The sequence below is a fragment of the Lotus japonicus genome, chromosome 3 (genome assembly GCF_012489685.1).
Source record: "Lotus japonicus ecotype B-129 chromosome 3, LjGifu_v1.2".
NCBI lineage: Eukaryota > Viridiplantae > Streptophyta > Magnoliopsida > Fabales > Fabaceae > Lotus > Lotus japonicus.
Genome location: NC_080043.1, coordinates 39,516,960 through 39,532,731, shown reverse-complemented (window position 1 = coordinate 39,532,731; position 15,772 = coordinate 39,516,960). Strand labels below are relative to the sequence as shown.

The 15,772-nt window shown below is 35.3% G+C and overlaps 1 pseudogene across 1 annotated transcript in view; it reads left to right on the top strand.

Moving 5' to 3' along the window:
- Positions 1–814: 814 nt before the first annotated feature.
- LOC130742563 (protein VAC14 homolog) overlaps positions 815–15,772 on the top strand; it is a 37,568-nt pseudogene continuing 22,610 nt past the window's right edge. The window contains exons 1-21 of the transcript XR_009021198.1: positions 815–1,106; positions 1,242–1,356; positions 1,493–1,804; positions 1,919–2,011; positions 2,122–2,210; positions 2,398–2,446; positions 2,697–2,790; positions 2,902–3,109; positions 6,404–8,018; positions 10,208–10,269; positions 10,411–10,439; positions 10,596–10,738; positions 11,219–11,298; positions 11,427–11,534; positions 11,690–11,781; positions 11,979–12,060; positions 12,693–12,758; positions 13,698–13,817; positions 14,436–14,556; positions 15,165–15,326; positions 15,516–15,643. The product of XR_009021198.1 is annotated as a protein VAC14 homolog (transcript). The remainder of the gene's footprint in view (positions 1,107–1,241; positions 1,357–1,492; positions 1,805–1,918; positions 2,012–2,121; positions 2,211–2,397; positions 2,447–2,696; positions 2,791–2,901; positions 3,110–6,403; positions 8,019–10,207; positions 10,270–10,410; positions 10,440–10,595; positions 10,739–11,218; positions 11,299–11,426; positions 11,535–11,689; positions 11,782–11,978; positions 12,061–12,692; positions 12,759–13,697; positions 13,818–14,435; positions 14,557–15,164; positions 15,327–15,515; positions 15,644–15,772) is intronic.

Genomic DNA, 15,772 nt, shown 5'->3' with positions numbered 1-15,772 from the left:
TGAGTTTGTTATTCATGAAATGAGCTAAGAGTCCCCTCAATGGGTAACCGCCCCCTATTTATAGGCTAGGGGTTGGGCCTGACGTGTCTAACCGTCCTTAGTGGGCCGTTTGGGCCTCTCGGGCCCAAACCCCTGGCTGATGCGTCGCCTTGGGGCGAGCATCCCTAGGCGAGGGCCTCTGGGGTCTCGCCCAGTCCACAATTCCACAAGACACCGAACTCGAAGCATGAGAGCTAAGAGTGTCTTTAAAACAAAGGCGACAGGTACAAGAAAAAACTAACTAACGCCAAGGTTACTGAACAAGATAGGTCGCCAACATGGCGTGGTAAATAAAGCTAAAGCTAAATTTTGACTTCTTGGCAGATCCCTCCGAGTCCACAAGTCAACAAGTGGGCTTGCAGCGACAACACTTGACTTGCTCGCCCAGCTGCAGTCGTGACCGCCGTGAATCACAGTGGCTTGACGCGTGTAGGCCGCGTGTAATATGCTGAAGAAATGCAAAGGTCAGCAAATCTGCAGAATCTCAACCGCTGCCCTCGAAACGTCCCCTCAAACCACAGTAAAACCTGCTAATTTGAATTTAAATATATATATATATATCTATACTATCTATCTATCTATACTATATATAAAAGCAAAGTTTATGCAGCCTTGAGGGCAAAAAAGTCCTTCAACAATTTATTCTAAAAACTATGAAAGCTGAGCATGGGTATTTTTGTAAAAAAAACATTTTATTTCACTCAGATTTGATCTCAGCCATTGATTTACAATTGCATCAGTTTCACTCCTTTCATTCAATATGAAACGTTTTTCAGTTTAAAAAAAATAGAAACGCTTCCCCTTTCACCTTACTTTGTTCCTTTTGTCCTTCTCTGAGCCGTTTCTCTAGGTTTTGAAAATCCTTTAAAACCTTCCTTCGTTTCTTTTGTAGGATGTTTTAGGATTTTGTAGCGAATGACCTACTCCCTATTGTTATTGCTGCTTGCACTTGCCTGATTCGTAACTTTTGCAGGACTGGGAGGACTATGAAGGCGGCGCGAGTCATGGAGATTCTGGAGGGTCCGAAATTGACAGATTTGGGAGAGATGCTTTCTGCAATTTTTCAGGTTTGTTTCTCTTTCTCGCATCTGGGATTCGTTCTTCCCCCATACATCCATTCTTTCTTCTTCTAGATTTGCCTCATTTGCAATTTTTCTGATTTCACGTCCTTCTCATTTCTGGAATTTGAAATTGGGAACTAGGGCTCCATGAATCCCATGTGTCGGAGATGCATCAGGGCTTTAGAGCCGTTCTACCACCTCTTCATTTCTAAAGGCGTCGCCGTTCCATTCACCTCTTCTAGTTTCCCTTCTGTGGGTGAGTATGATGAAGTATTTGAATATGTATTCTTCCCGTTTCGTGAAGCAGATTGAATTAACTTTTCCATCTTCCCTCTGATTCAATCTGTTTCTTTTTTTTCTTCGTTTTTTCTACTGATTATTCAATATTTAAGTCATACTGAAATAAATTGGAGAGGAAAACAAAGGCTTATGAATTGATTTGGGGTGAATTGACTTCGAAAATAAAGTTCTCGCTGAGGAGAATCATTCTTCAGAAGAGCGTTGGCAAAGTGAAATGAGGCTTCAGCCCTCCCCATGTTCGCGAGCTTGCTTTTGCTGCCAAGATTCTGTCTAAAATCGATGTTACTCTTTGCGGTCGCCGTATTGGCTTATCTCTTACTCCAATAAACGAAAACAGAAAACAAGGGAGATGCAGTGAACAACAACGACTTAAAATGGTAGACCTTCAGAAGGCCATTCGATCAGTAAGAATGTTTCTCCTTATTTCAGATTTGGATTTGTATCTCTCTGTTGTTTCAATCCCTTCGCCTTATTTACTCATTTTGGTATTGAGTCTGATTTGTTTGAATATGTATCAGGCGCTGTGAATGTGATTTCTCTCTGGCCGCTAAAAATAGCTGATCTAAGGATGCAAAGTGACTGCATGGAGAATGGGGCAGCTCTGTGGTTAGGTCGCAATAACCTCCATTCTATAAATTAGTTTACTTTAAATGTATTATATTGAAGTTTGAAAGATGGCTAAAATTGAGTTGATGCATCTGTGTTGATGGTGAAGGAACAGTTCAGTAGAATCAGCCAAGGCTGATGGGCTAGATGCAATGGCTAGGGTTGGAATCCTTTGTGATCTTCATTGGAGCTTTTTGGTTTTCAGTGAGAACAAAGATTTAAAGTTGATAATTTAAATTTTTTATAATTTCCGTTACATATTGATAATTATACTGTTGATCTTTTCCTTTCTAGAGCTTGCCATAATTGAAGGAGGCATTTGATTCATCTTTTTGTTATTTTGATTTCCATTCTATTGTTTTGATGCTAATTCTTTGTTTTGGTTATGTAGCCCAAGACCCAGTAGCATCCAAAAAGAAGAAGCCTCAAACACAGTGAATGTATGTATTTTAATATGAGATTTACCATGCTTTGAGATTATTTTTAAAACAGGGCTAGGAGTTTGAGGTTCATTAGAAAGCGTTTTGAGTTTCTGGATGTGAAGTTCATCACAACTTTGATGTAGAGAACTTCTTTTAGCTAGCATTTACTATAGAAACAATTTAACTACAATTGATTTTTGTTTGCTGAGAAACATTTGAGTTCTCTACTAATGTATTGGTATAACACTAATTTTTTTGTAATTTTTAGGGTTAACCAGTTCTTTGGTGTGATGAGGCTGCAACTCATGATGCTTATTCCCAAAAGAAGTATTAGCAGCAACAACAGAAAAAGCAAAAAGGAGGTGGCTTTCTCTCTCTCTATCAGCTTATTGTTTTCTCTTATTTTTCAGATACAAAGTAAAAGTTCACTTTTTCATTTGTTAAAGGTTGACTGAAGCTTGGCTTTGAGGCAGGTCTCTCGAAAGCTACCACTTGCGGAGTTATTCAATTTCAGAATCAGAAGTGAAAGATCTCCGAAACTGAAATTAAGTTGGGGTATTCAAAGAACCTGATGATTCTATCCTGAGACAAAGAATGACTTCAGTCACCAGCTCAGGAAACAATTAGACTGTGAGGTGAAAATCAGAAATGGCGTGAAGAGGACAAATGCTGGATTGTGAGGTAAACAATTTGAATATAAGTAGGAAATTGAGTATTGTTGATAGTTGCTCAGTTGCTCTATTCTGCACATGGTTAATTTTTTATTAATCATCTCTTCACAAAATGTATATTCAATTGTGTTTTAATTAATGTTTTTCTTATTAGCAAGGTTTATGTACTTGAAGTGGTATCTCAACTCTCAATGTTTAAATTATTAATCAAATTTTATGAGTAAAATAATATTTTGTTTTATATTTTTGTATTCAGTAATTAGAAGGGAGATATCATCATGTGGTTATATCTGTTTAATGTGGGGGCATAAACCAAGTGTATGCAGAAACTTTTTCCTCTTTCTAATTTTATAGTGAAATGCTAGAATTAGTGTGGCACCCTCTCATGTAAATTTTTTTATAGGACTACATGCTGATAGAGTAGGGTGAGTATGGGGAAAAAATTGAGAAACTTATTGTTGTTCGTATATTTGCCATTGATCCTAATGATAATGTAGACTTTTATGCTAGACTGATTGTTGTGTGTTTATGAACCTTCTAAATTTAGACTTCAAGTTTTTGGTTCATTTTTCAATCATGGTTTTATGGGTACTGTTGGTTTTTTTTAACGTGAAAGAGAAGAGAAATATTTATGATGGAAGGCAGATTTTTTATTAATCAGAACTTGCTCTTTTAAAGGTAAAGAGTAACTAACAAACTGACTAGAAATCTGCAAAATTTAAAATACTAACAGAAGATACTCTAAACAAATTCAAAGATAGTCTAACTAATCATCCTAACAGAATTAGGACTTATTCAAATTTAAATAACAACTTCAAACTAACAACTTAAATTTAAAATTCAAACAGCTACTGAGACATAATTTCAACACTCCTCCTTGGATCAGTAGCTGGAAACTTCTAACTTCTCAAAGTTCAAAAAGTCAACCATACTGGAATATGTGCTCCGGCAGGTTCGCTTCCATTCCATGGACACATCACGTATGCATAAGAATATGGTAGCGGAGGTGCAAATTACGCCACACTATAGTTGTTGTTGTAAATAAAAGCAGGAAGTGGATGAACATAGTAATGTGTAGGGTACATGTGATGACATGTAGGACTCTCATTAGGTAGTTTTGGATTTTGATCTGTTCCTTGAGGTCCTGGCACATGAACATGACCTTCAGGCTCTTTATCTTTTGGCTGGCGACCCAAAACCTCAGTGGCTGCAAAAACACCACCATCATCTTCAACAGTAACACACCCCTGTTGTCGTTGTTGCAATTGGCTTTCCCTTTCTTTTTCTCTTCGTCGTCACCTTCACTAAGAAGTGTGACAGGCTCGTTGGCCAAATCACCATGAAATGCAATTTTCTCCTCCTTTATTGAATCAAATGAAAAAGTCTTGCTCCTCATTTTTACCTTGAACATTTCAAGGCCTTCTGGATCTTTAACTATGCAGCTTTTATCTTCAAAGATAACTTTGAAGTCTTTCTCAAGCAACTGTCCAATACTAAGCAAGTTTTTAGTAATTTCAGGTACATACAAAACATCAGAGAGAATTTTTGTACCTGTGTAGCTTTCTATAGCTACTGTCCCCTTGCCTTTTACTGGAATTTTTTCGCCATTCCCGATTCTGACCCATTTGACTTTGGTGTTGTCCAAACTCTTGAACAACTCTTTGTCATTGGCCATGTGATTAGTACAACCACTGTCAATCAACCAAGATTCACAAGAATTATTACTAGAGAAGCAAGTAGCAACAAATAGCACGTCTTCTTCCTCCTCTTGCGCATTTTTTGCTTCATTTGCACTTTCCTGGATTTTATCTCTACAAATTACAGCTTCATGCCCCATCTCGTTGCACTTGCTGCATTTTGCATCTGGCCTTCTCCAACATCTGAACGGTGGGTGACCCATCTTTCCGCAATGATGACAAGGTGGATAATTTTTTCTACCTCTGTCATTGTTTTGGTTGTTTGGAAAATTCTCACAACTGGTTGGTTGGTTCTTCTTAATAGAATTATTTCTTTTGGATCCATTATCATGATGCTTTGCTGCAAAAGCACCTTCGACAACACGATCTTCTCTCATCAGCCTTCGTTGTTCTTGGGCTTGCAATGCATGCATCACTTCTGCCAAAGTGATTTTAGAAAGATCCTTCGTATTCTCAAGTGAGGCAATAGACGCTTCATACCTCTCAGGAACTGTTACCAGAATTTTTTCAACAATTCTTGAATCAGCAAACGCACTTCCAAGCAGCCTTACTTTGTTAGCAATATCTAACAATTTTTCTGAGTATTCCTTGATTGTCTCAGACTCTTTCATCTTCTGCATCTCAAATTCTCTCATTAAATTGAGCACTTGCATGCTTCTTATTCTTTCATCTCCAACATACTCCTCCTTCAAATAATCCCAAATTGCTTTCGCTGATTTGAGACTCATGATCCTTGTGAAGATGGTTGATGAAACACCAGCAAAAAGGCATGATTTTGCCTTTGCTTTCCGGGTTTTTTTCTCCTTGTGACTCTTGATCTGGGCCATGGTAGGATTGGCAGGCAGCGGAACGACTTCATAATCCTCTTCTATAGCTTCCCAAAGATCCAAAGCCTCTAGGTAAGCCTCCATCTTGACAGCCCATAGATCGTAGTTTTCTCCATCAAAGACTAGAGGTGCAACTTTGGAGAAATTTGATTCAGCATCCATGTTCACAGGTCCGTAAGAAGATGGCTCTAGATACCACTTTGTTGGTTTTTTTTAACGTGAAAGAGAAGAGAAATATTTATGATGGAAGGCAGATTTTTTATTAATCAGAACTTGCTCTTTTAAAGGTAAAGAGTAACTAACAAACTGACTAGAAATCTGCAAAATTTAAAATACTAACAGAAGATACTCTAAACAAATTCAAAGATAGTCTAACTAATCATCCTAACAGAATTAGGACTTATTCAAATTTAAATAACAACTTCAAACTAACAACTTAAATTTAAAATTCAAACAGCTACTGAGACATAATTTCAACAGGTACTAACTGTTATCATCTATCTATTCTTCTCTCTTATGGCAACTTGGACATGGATCTTATCTGCATACAGTAGACAAACAACAAATGAATAAGGTTTAAAATGAGTTCTGGATTTTTTGTTTACCATATCAAGGATGCTTATACTGATCTCATATTTTTTCTTGAGCTTTCGCTTTGTTAAGTGTGGCAGTGTGACACTGAAGTTTCTCAAGAATTGTAAAGAATATTATAAAACTTGATTTAGTAACTCTCATAAGTTTATTGATGAATATGCTCTTAATTGATTTAACTATATGCAGGGGAAGTCATTTTAGGGTCCAAAACCTGAAGTTTAAAATTAGTAAGCACTATGGAATTGTCAAAAGGGAACATGCAGTACCCCAAGTGACACTTTCGGCTATCAGATAATAAGCTCTCATTGGTGCGTTACAAGTTTGGATGTTTGAATATAGATCAACCACAACATACATATTGGTAAATAATGTACTGTCAATATTTTCTTTACATAACTGTAAGCCAACAATCAAGAAGAGCAAGGTACCTATTAATGGTGGTGACGAAGCAGTGTCTATAGTGCAGGAAATTGATGATGACTATCAAACTGGAGAACTTTTTAGTGATGCATGTGATGAAGACAATAATGATTCTACTACATCAAGGTTTGAGAGACTTAAGAATGAAGATATGACACAAAGTCTCATAGACGAAAGGGGTTCTTGGATCTGCTTCTGTTAGTATGGGATGAAAAGCTTGACGTCGAGGACTAAAAACAGAGCGTTTGATATGTTGAGGATGAAAAACAGAAAAAATATTTCAAAAGGACTAAAAACCAAAATATGGTATATTATAAGGAAAGTCATTTTTATAGTACTTCAAATGTTGTTTACAAAGAAGTTTTTCGCAATGTCAGATAAGTAGATTTTTTACATCCTTATTACAATATTTAAATCCAAATAATCAAAATATTACTTACATAATACTACCTCCGGTCCTACGTATAAGAAGCAAAAAAAAAAGGTAGTTAAACTAGATAAAATGCATTAAATTTGTCTTGAATTAAAATAAACTACCATTTGTTATTAGTGTTTGAATGTGGGAAAGAGAGAGAATAATTAATGAAACACATTTTACAAGTTTGAATTAATAAGGGATCATTGGAAAAAAAATAACTAATATAGGATAAACTTTCATTTGGTTCTTATAAAAAATACCAAGATTTTTCTTCTTTTTCATGCTTATAAATAGGACTCGAGGTAGTAATTAATGTATACAGACGACGGAGAACAAAAATAGCAACTATAGACCCATCTCCATGAGAATATTGAACTACAATTTAGTCAGACCAATTATTAGTTTTAGTTGCATTCACATTGTAATGATTTCAACTGAAAACAAATAAAAAAATTTCAAGCGCCAATGATAAGTTCATACTCCCTCCGTTCCTTATTAACTGTCCATTTTGAAGAAAAAAATTTGTTCCTATATATCTGTCCACTTAGAGTTTCAAGAGAGCATTAATTGATGTTTTTCCAAGAAATACCCTTATAGAAACAATAAATGAAGAAAGATAAAATACATTCTAAAGGGTGATATAGGAAAATAAATAGTACTTTTATGAAAATCAACATAATTAATTGATTTCCTTAATTTGTATGAATCTTCTCTTCCTGGACAGATAAATAGGAACGGAGGAAGTATATGTTACTTCACCTCTCTGCTTTAAACTATGAAACTTTAATATATAAAAGCTCTTGTTCAACAAGGCCTCTACAATGTCCGCAATGTCTGCGTTCCTCAAAGCTTGCTATATTTGGTTTGTGGGTTTGCGTTTCTCCAACAACCATGGTGGACGCTCTCTTGGTGGTTACGGCAGCCGTTCTCTGCACCCTCGCGCGCAAGAATGCTGCCCTCGAGGTTTTTCGATTTCCCTTTTACTTTTCCTCGAGGTTAATAATGCAATTGCAATTTGGGGAATGCTTAGGGTTTTGTGGTGCGGGTTCTTGGAAATAGGTTAATACTGCAATACTGAAGCAGCTTGCTACTGCTGGAGATCATGGCTTGCTACTGCTGGATAACTGCTGTGATTCTAGTTGGAAGTAATAATTTGAGCATGTTTTTTTTTTTTTTTTAAATTCAATTTAGGGAGGGTTAATAGGCTTGGCTGCATGAAGCTTTAAGGTTTGCCCACTAGTTACTGGAATGTATAGTTTTTGAAGTCTGTATTTTTTTTCTTTTATTAGGTTGTTTTTGTTTCTGTTTTAAACTTGTGTACGATGGGTTGCAATTTGAACTGTTTCCTCTCGTGACATTATGCAAATTCATTCTGAGTATATCTTAGAAACTTGGGAGTAGTAATTGGGTCTAGTGGAAGAGAATATATGAGCTCTGTGTGTGTTTAAGAGAGAGAGAGATTCAGTGTGAGAGAGAGAGAGAGAGTCAGGAAGACTGAGAGAGTATACTGGTTCAAGATTTCTTATACTTAGCTTGCACTTATCTCCTAAAGCAGACTGAAATAGTCACTTTTTCACGTTTCATTCACAGCTTTATTTAGTTTATGTATCACTTTCTCCCTCCTATTGGGCATCACATGATTTGGTGCCTATGATTTAGGTAAAAAATTATCCATTACTTGTTAGTTGTTAGGCTCATTGTTGCTATGGTGGTATTGCCATAAAAATAGTTCATTTCCAGTTGTAAGTTGTGTAAGTTGTGTACATTTAGAGGTGTATAATGATATCTATTTTTGTAACTTTAGATGCTCAATAATTCATAAGAAGCTATCCTTTGCCAATCATAGTTATCGATCGCGCGCGATAGTGGCGCTATAGCGCCATCGCGTAGGGGACCTCTGCCGTGACGGAATTGCGGCGTGAAATCCCGCTATTTGTGGCCAATAGCGGCCTTCCCTTACACGGGATTTCATTTTAGGGGGTCATCCACGACAGACCGCTATTCGTGATTAAGAAGAAGCTATCTGTATCAATGTGTAATTCATAAGTAGCTCTGATGACTTTTTACAATAGTTTTTAACATTCTTCCATAGCATTTCTGTAGCTTATATAGCACAAGGCAATTTGGAAAACCACTGCATTTTGGAACTGCAATTGCAAGCATGTCAGTTCATGGAATAATAGGTGTAATTTTGCAGTTTTTGTTACCAACACTAGACACGCTAATTACTTTTAGATGGTGGCCCTGTTCTGTTTTTTTACCTTGGTTGAAATATCTTCTTTTAAGATGAATTTGTCAAAAGCATGTATCATCATTGCAATCATCTTTCACTTTATTATAAACTTAATTTGACAAGGCCTGGCATATATGTATGAGTTTGCATGTCCCTACTACAGTGGCAATCTGATCTAATAAAGCTGAAAAAATCAATAAAGAAACCCAAAACCAAACACACCAAAAACCCAATTTTTTTTTTCTTTTTAACTTTTCTGGATTTCATTTAGCATATTGACAAGGATGAGCCACTTCTTTCTCCAGTCTGGGTCGCAAGAAGAACTCTCCTGCGTCTAGACCTGTGACCAGATCCTACGTGAGGGGACATAGCACATTTATTATATATTTTGAGATTTATTTAATTTTGCATCCCTTTAAGAGAAAAAAAAGAAGATTCAAACTGAAAACTGATCCAATACAAGTCGCTTTAGATTGACTTGGATAGGATCCGAATTAAATTTATGATGGATTGAAATGGATGATAAAATAAGATAACTGAAAAATATTGGATTAGGTGATTTTTTATTTAAAAACCGATCTAATCAAATCCGCTTACACCCTCTTCCTGTGTGCGCGTGTTGGTTTGTGTATTCATTTACCCTGTCCTTCTTCTTTTTCTTCTTCTTACCTACTCACCTTTTATTTGACAGCAAATTGTGCTTCCTGTATTAAATTCTTTTTCTGATCAAGATAGCAGAGTTTGATATTATGCTTGTGAAGCACTATATAACATAGCTAAGGTGAGGATTTAATCACGGACCTATGAAAAGCTTCAATATGATAATATACAGTCCTCCATTATAAATTGGGTTTTGATGCTAGGTTGTGAGCGGAGATTTTATTATATACTTCAACCAGATATTTGATGCCTTATGCAGGCTTTCCTGACTCATATGGCAATGTACAAAGTGCTGCTCAGCTCTTAGACCGACTCGTGAAGGTATAATAAGTTTCTCAACTCCAGCAAGCCTTTGAAAAGATCTACATGTGTTCACGCTTAAGAAATTTTCTAAATGGGAATCAATCAAATATTTATTCTCTTTAGATTAACTAATGCTTATATGTTGATCTATTAAAACAGGATATTGTGACTGAAAGTGACCAGTTCAGGTACACCTTCTCACTTCAATGCTATATGTTTCTCTGTACAACTGTATCTTGTGTTTTGATTTCAAAAGGCTTGTTGTAGGTCAAGTGGTCAACAGAAATATCTGAATGTAACTTCTACTGCTTCATACCAATCTTCTTTTATTTCTTGATCTTCAGTATTGAAGAATCCATACCAGTGTTGAGGGAGTGCATGAGTGTATTGAATCCATTTGTTCGCCAGTTTTTGGAAGGATGGATTACTGTGTTGGACAGTGTCCCAGATATTGATATGCTGGGTTTTCTTCCTGATTTTCTTGACGGTAAGTATCCATTGAAGAATGCGGATTATTCTCCTTTTATACAATTTTAATGTAAACCAGTTAATCGTTTATAAACACCTCAGGTTTGTTTAATATGTTGAGCGATTCAAGTCATGAAGTACGTCAACAAGCTGATTCTGCTCTTTCTGAGTTTCTTCAAGAGATTAGGATTAGGACCTCCTCAGCAAGGCTTCAGATAATGTATAATTTACATTTTGAATAACAAGGCTTCTGAACTATTCGACGCCCAATTCTGCTATCGTTATCGTTTTTCCCTGTTAGCTAGCAGCCATGATTCCTGACGTTTATGTTTCCATCTTTTAGGGTCCATCTATTTACTGACTCCTTTTTGTTCCTGCCTTTTTTTTTTTCAATTAACTATGCTTTGCATCATTTTCACCTACTATTTTGTAACAAAGCAACATGTTTTGTTCATTAGTCATTTTCTGACTTGAGCAGTTCCACTGTTGAAGTCTGTAGATTATGGTCGAATGGCTGAAATTCTGGTCCAGAGGGCAGGTTCTCCAGATGAATTTACGAGGTTAACAGCTATCACATGGGTAAGTGGTATGGCAATGTTTTGACTTCTTAAACAAGTTTTTAGTTTCATCAAACTTTTGCTTAGTGTTTTGTTGATTTGTTCATTATTTTTTTCTTAAATAATGTCTCTGCTTTCTTGTTTTAACAGATAAATGAGTTTGTCAAATTTGCAGGAGACCAGCTTGTTCCATATTATGCTGACATTCTTGGAGCCATTTGGCCTTGCATATCCAATAAAGAGGAGAAAATTAGAGTGGTAGGCTTGTTTGAGCTATTCTTACTTTCATTCCCCTCCCTCATTTTTTCTTTTTGAATTTACTTTTCCAATTTTTGTTTTGTTTTGTCCCATATTTGATTTTATTGTAGCCTGCGATGCAAAATGATTAATTTGAAATATTTCTTGGCTTTAAGGTTGCCCGGGAAACCAATGAAGAGTTACGAGCAATCAAGGCTGATCCAGTAGAAGTTTTTGATGCAGGAGCAATCCTATCCATTACTAGGAGGTGTAGTTTTTCTAACCTGGAAAAATGCTAGGTTTGAATTTCAAAATACTTTTAATTGAAAAATTGTTTCTATCTATATTGGTGTGCACGCCTGAGAGGCTATTTAGACATGATTATGTGGGACCTTTCTGTTTAGCCAACTCTAGTTGGAGCTAATTATTTTGTAGAGGGATTTTGAGAGTGTTTTGATTTTTCAGGCAACTGTCTAGTGAATGGAAAGCCACTCAAATTGAAGCATTGCATTGGATATCAACCCTTTTAAGCATACATTGTACTGAGGTGCCTCGATTGTTTGAATTCAGATTTCATTTTTATATATATTGAGGCTTTTATATATTGACATGTGGTGTTAATCTAGTTTCTCCATATGTCCCTTGAAGCCTATGTCATAGAGCTCAATTACATGCCTGTTTGGATATTTGCTGAAGTCAGTGAAAACACTTCTTTCATTATGTACTATATCATGGCAAGATTTTGATTATAGGTTCACTAAGAGCTCTATTTCTATTGAATAATGATGGACGCTACTTGGTTGTAACTAGAAAATAATTCTACTATGCTCCTTTTATATTTTTTGGGTTTTCCCTAAATATCTAGTGAGACTATGCTATTTCCATGAAGTTATTGTTTGACATGGTGGAGTTAATTATACTACCAAAATTTGCAATTTTATCTACTTAAGCTGCAATTCTGCAAATAGTTATGCCGTTGTCATAGTGAATGAATGATGTATAATTTGTTTAGCTATTGTTCGGCATTCTCTTTCTTTTATGTTTCAAGACTTTATTTTCTTATTGCCAATCAATTTTTGCAGTTGAAATGAAATGTTTTGTGGTGGGGTGATCTTCTTTATGTCCATATGACAGATTTCGGTGTCCAGCTCATATATTGACTTTCGTTGTCTGAAACAGGTTTTGACATACCTTGATGACATATTTGACACCCTACTCAAAGCACTTTCCGATCCATCTGATGAGGTAGTCTTGTGCTAACTGCATCTTCTCCCCCAACAAAATCCTATAATTTATTTCTCAAGATCTTTGTGCATGGTGAAGTTGTGATTTTTACATTTATAGATCATTTTTCTTACGTATAAAATATTTTTGAATAATGGGTGAATATCAACTTCAAGATTGCTTACCGATGAACGTTTATTTTATTTAAAATTTTGGTTGCATGATATTCTTGTTAATATTACATGGTTCATGATTGGATTTCTTAAATCCGCCTCTTTAGGCACAATCTTCTCTGATTTTGTTTTACTCAATAAATGAGCAATAAGAACAATCAAAGAACTCAGATACTCTAAAAATGAATTATGAGGAAACAGATGGGGAAAAATGATTAAATGATGTTTTTTCTGGAATTTAGGTCTCTCGAAGTGCCTAGGACTTTCTTTCTAAACTTTGTTGCTGTAACTGCTATACCTCAAGAGTTGATCTACATATCAGGTCTGAATACGTAAAAAATACAGTATACCTCCAGTTTCCATTTCTATCTTTGATTGTTACCTAATCGCCGCTTTGTGCTGTTATTGTATTATGGATTGATAAGTACGGTTAGAATGCCATATAGATTTCCATATATGCCATCTTGAATATCAATGTTTAAAAAATTGAACTGGATTGTTTTGTTGAACCGGTTGGGACCGTGATCTATGTTTAAAAATTATCTGGGTTAACCACTGTTAAATCAGGGTTGAATCACCAATTTAACTGGTTGAACTAATTGAGTCATGACCTGGAGATCAACGGTTTAATCTCTGGTTTGGTTTTCAAATATTGTTCAAGTTCTGACTGAATAAAGCGGTGATATTTTTTAAGTTTCACTTGTGTTCTTCTGTCTTGTTTATTTGTGGAAATCAATGATTCACTTAAAGAGTCATTAATTCATCACAATCCTTTAATGTGAAATAGGTTGTGCTTTGAGTTCTTGATGTTCATGCGTGCATTGCAAGAGATCCTCAGCACTTCAGACTGCTTGTTGTTTTCCTAGTGCACACTTTTTCGGCTAGATAATTCTTCTCTTTTGGAGAAGTAAGATGTTTTTCTTCACGCTCTAGATTCTTTTAGTACGGCCCGCTTGTTTCTGCTTATTTTGTTAAATAATCACTTATTTAAAAAAGCCACTTATGTATATTTTTACGTGTGTGTATGCTTTCGAAAAAAAAACAAAATCGTAAAATAAGCAGAAATTTAATTATTTTCTTAAGCTATTTTGAGTAGCTTCTGATAAAATCAATTATGGATGAGGAGAGAGAAATTGAGATCTATTTTTATGGTTACAGTGTTACACTACTTGAATTCAAATTTACAATTTTATCGTAAAATAATTCTTTGAAAAAATAACTAGTCATAATTTTATGTCCTTTAATGTAATTTTATATGAAAAAAGACATTTTATGGTTTTAGATCCAAACAATTTAAAATCAATTTTACTGTGAAAAACACTTATTATATTTGTATACAAACATAAATAAATTTCTGCTTTTAAAAAGTTCACCTAAAATATAATCAATTTTCGATTCAATTTTAAAATCACTTTTTTTCTAAGTAGAGACAAATGAGTCTTGAATTTGTGAAACTATGTAATTATTACTACTAATTTCACTTTTCCATTAATGAAAATTTTAATTTTTGTATATTAAATTCCAGGCGTGGTGCTTTGATAATCCGCCGTCTTTGTGTTCTTTTGAATGCCTAGAGAGTCTACCGGGAAGTTTCGACAATACTAGAAGGAGAATCAGATTTGGATTTTGGATCACTTATGGTTCAGGTTTGTGAGTCTTCCCTAGAGCTAAATCAAAGGCTGCAATGAACTTCTATGTTGCTGTTTTATTATTATACTGCGTTATGGAATTATGGGGATGGAAGAGAGAGAACTATTTTCCTTTATGGGTGGGCTTTGATTTGCACCCTCATTACACAACTGGCTTAATTGTTTGGGTTACATGTAGTATTATAGACTTTTATGTTGAATAATGTGGATACACCCAACATTCATGTTCTTAAAATAAATATTGTACTTCAATGAAATTAGAAGCACAATATCTCAAAGGTCACGGCTTCTGTTATTTGGTGGAAAATTGTTTCCTTGTTAACTTAATAATGCTGAACGGTCCTCTGTTGTAGGCTACAATAAATTTTATAGAACTAGAGTGGTTTGTGAGTAGTGTCTAATGTATAACTATTCTAGGTGATTTTGAGATCCACAGTTCTTGGACACTTATCAATAGTATATTTTTTGTTGTGCTTGTTTAATTGTTCTTTTACTATATCTTTTCATTAAGTCTGACATTTAGGCAACCCTATGTAGTGAGTGAAACAGTATTTATCTGCATCTGCTTTTTTTTTTTTTTTTTTTTCCCTTTGTTAAATTTTCAGGCTCTGAATTTGATCTTACTTACATCATCGAACTTATCTGAGATTCGAGATCTTTTGAAGCAATCACTGGTTAATCCTGCACGGAAGGACTAGTATGTGTCTCTGTATGCCTCTTGGTGTCATTCTCCAATGGCAATTATAAGTCTTTGCTTTTTAGCACAGGTAGATATCTGTAACTTGGTTATGATTATTGGTTTCCATTTTAAGTCTCTTTCTCTAGCACATGTGCACATGGATACACCCACACAACAATTTCTATTTGTGGATATTAGCTTTACGGCTTTACCCTCTAGCTTTATTTGGACTACATGCTCCCTTTGTGTGATAATAATTTTGCATCTTCCTTAACAGACTTACAGGCATGCAGTGCTGTGATTCAATCTCTGGTTGAGGAGGATATACATGTCAAGTTTCTGGTCCATCCGGATAAATTGATTCGCTTGATGGAAACTCCAATCTTTGCTTATCTTAGATTACAGGTACTTAATTCAAACAGACTGTTTCATGAATATACATCTTTAAATGTCTCGTAATTGTATATATTTTGTACTCAAGTCTGGTAAAATATGATTAATATGGAGATGTTGATTATGTTTATGATGATTAAA